General features: G+C 33.2%; 1 protein-coding gene across 1 annotated transcript in view; it reads right to left on the bottom strand.

The window, feature by feature from the left end:
• The window catches only part of LOC106470583 (sodium/potassium-transporting ATPase subunit alpha-like), a 29998-nt gene that overhangs the window by 19515 nt on the left and 7082 nt on the right, over positions 1–3401 (bottom strand). The gene's annotated exons all lie outside the window — the stretch shown is intronic.

The following is a 3401-nucleotide window of genomic DNA, read 5'->3' as shown; positions in this document are numbered from 1 at the left end:
AGCTTTGCGCGAAATTCAAAAACAAACATTTAAGACGATAACTTTATATGAGAACAAAGTTTCGATAATCACTATTATCATATTTGTTCGACTTCGAGAAAAATCTAAATTTATCTCAAAAACATTTTGTTATCTTAGGAAAACAGCGGCTCCTTCCTTTTTTAAAGTTTACTCAGTTTTCACCGCCAGGTTTAGAACTAGCGGTAAGATAAAAGAAAAGGTGTTTTAATTAATTACGTTACGGATATAAATTAAATGGAGCGAAGCAAAAAATCTTAACACGGTATTACAGTTTCGGGAATCAAAGTTAGTATTTATTGTTTTTAATGAATTAATAAAGTAGTGTAGAGCTTTAAAATTAAACTAATATTAGAAAACAACGAAAATCTATCCTAGTGTTTTCTTTATAAAAAAAAACGATACATTTTTCTTTCATAAATGATCTTTTTTTTTACTTTGTCCTTTGCTGTTTCAAAGTCATTCTTTTATTGATTCTTTTGAGCTTTACCATTACATCGTACTTCAACTCAGTTAGTTAATCTGCGAAATGTCAGGGGGTTGTGCCTTTAGTTAATCTGCGAAATGTCAGGGGGTTGTGCCTTTAGTTAATCTGCGAAATGTCAGGGGGTTGTGCCTTTAGTTAATCTGCGAAATGTCAGGGGGTTGTGCCTTTAACTTCATCCCATGAGGCAAGACTGAGAGTGGCCTAGTGGTTAGCATGCCAGACTGTAGATCTGTGAATTTATGGCTCGCGTGCAAAACAAAATCTCGCTCAGCACTTTGATAGTAATGGGTGCGTTATAAGAGTGACGGTAAAATCCCACTATTCGATTTGAGGACTCCTCTAATCTATCACCTCAAAATAAGAGACGGATATGCACGGATAGAATTTGTGTAGCTTTGCGTGAATATCCGAAACAAACAGACACATTAAATGAGAAAACCTGAAACTATAGAAAACAAAAACAAAAAATACAAACAGTTATAAAGATAAAAGTTGGTGAAGTGGAAAACTCATTAAAATTCAAATAACCATAACTTCTAACTTCAATAACTACCTAAAGCAAAGCAAAAGTAAACAAGGAAACAAACAGGTACATACCTTAGTTATTTCAGGGGCCATATATAGCTTGAAATATTAATAAAACTGTTTATACAGGCACATACCTTAGTTATTTCAGGGGCCATATATAGCTTGAAATATTAATAAAACTGCTTAAATAGGCACATGGATTAGTTATTTCAGAGGCCATATATAGTTTGAAATATTAATAAAACTGCTTCAATAGGCACATGCCTTAGTTACCTCAGAGGCCATATATAGTTTGAAATATTAATAAAACCGAAATAAAAAATAATAGAATCACCATAAGAGTGGATTTCAGTGGCATGAAAAACGAAAATATGAAAATCAATATCATAATAATAATATAATTAAAATAAGTGATATGTGGAAAGGTCCGAAACTATAACTGAGAAAAAAAAAGTAAAAATACAAAACAGAATTGAAAAGAATTCAGGCCTAGTTTACCTTTTCACCCTCTCTTGGTCGAATGTGTATAACCATACCAAAGATATCACAGTTCAGAAACCATTACCTGAAAGTACATAAACTGTGACACTTTAGCTACTGAACCATGTCCTAAAATGTAATAACCCGTGAAAATCTAGGTGGGGAACTATGGGTTGAAATGTAATAACCTGTGAAACTTTAACTAACGAAACATGGCCTAAAATGTAATAACCCGCGAAACTCTAAGTGAGGAACCATGGGTTGAAAGGTAATAACCTGTGAAATATTATTTGAAGGACTATGTCCTAAGATGAAATAACCCGTGAAACGGTGCCGTTCAGGTTAAAAAATCTAATTTTCATTCACTTCCCATTCAAAGGTTTTGTTAATAAAATGAAAATGGTTTATGAAAAGGTATGTATTTGAATCGCTAGAACAGTGCCACTTTCAGTTGGTGGTAGGTATTGTTGACTAGCTTCCTTCCCTTTAGCCTTTCATTTTAAAATTATGAATGGTTATACGCAAAAAGCCCCTGTTTAGCTTTTTGCAAAGATTCTAAAACAAACAAATATTTAGTATGGCTGGTTGACCTACGAATGACTACCACGTAAAAGTAATTGTTATTTTCAAATCTATGTTATTTAAGACTTCATTATTACAAGCTGGTTGAAAGAACCAACTATTTGTGCTGATTTGTATTGGCAAAACACTGTGGCTCAGCAGTCCAGTTAGAAATGTAGTTAGAGTTATATCTGGATCGAAACTTAGACCTCTTGACTGAGCCCGAACCTTTGTCTTTTTACTTAAACGTGACTGTAAATGTGGTAAACCTCGCGACTAAAATCTCCTTAAAATTCGAGTAATCAGTAGTTATTCAACTGTTAATTTTGATTAAAGTGTCGTATGCAAAACGTTTCTTGATTGGTTTGTTGTCAGCATGGCCATTTTTAGTCTAACAAATTATAGCTGAAACTACCGGTGAGCTTATTGGTTACAAACAAAAATAAGCGATTGTGTCATCTGGTTAAAAGCAAAGCTGATAAGTTTGAAACAATGCCCCCGTAAAAAGATCTGGCCACAATCATAAGTCCCTGTGGTGTTTCTGGTGACGAAAACTAGGATTTTATTTATTTGTTTTTTTAATCCCGCGCAAAGCTACGCGAGGGCTATCTGCACTAGCTATCCCGAATTTAGCAGTGATAGATTAGAGAGAAGGCAGCTAGTCAACACCATCCACCGCCAACTCTTGGGCTACTCTTTTACCAATAAATATAGGGATTGATCGTCACATTATAACGCCCCCACGGCTGAAATGGCGAGCATGTTTGGAGTGACGGGGATTGAACCCACAACCCTCAAATTGCGACTCGAATGGTCTAACCAGCAGGCCATGCCAGGCAACGTGATTTTATACTGTAAATAGTAAAACTTTACAACGTGATTTTATACTGTAAATAGTAAAACTTTACAACGTGATTTTATACTGTAAATAGTAAAACTTTACAACGTGATTTTATACTGTAAATAGTAAAACTTTACAACGTGATTTTATACTGTAAATAGTAAAACTTTACAACGTGATTTTATACTGTAAATAGTAAAACTTTACAACGTGATTTTATACTGTAAATAGTAAAACTTTACAACGTGATTTTATACTGTAAATAGTAAAACTTTACAACGTGATTTTATACTGTAAATAGTAAAACTTTACAACGTGATTTTATACTGTAAATAGTAAAACTTTACAACGTGATTTTATACTGTAAATAGTAAAACTTTACAACGTGATTTTATACTGTAAATAGTAAAACTTTACAACGTGATTTTATACTGTAAATAGTAAAACTTTACAACGTGATTTTATACTGTAAATAGTAAACTTTAC

Source organism: Limulus polyphemus, unplaced genomic scaffold (assembly GCF_000517525.1).
Source record: "Limulus polyphemus unplaced genomic scaffold, Limulus_polyphemus-2.1.2 Scaffold4099, whole genome shotgun sequence".
NCBI lineage: Eukaryota > Metazoa > Arthropoda > Merostomata > Xiphosura > Limulidae > Limulus > Limulus polyphemus.
This window is presented reverse-complemented; position numbering and strand designations above follow the sequence as displayed.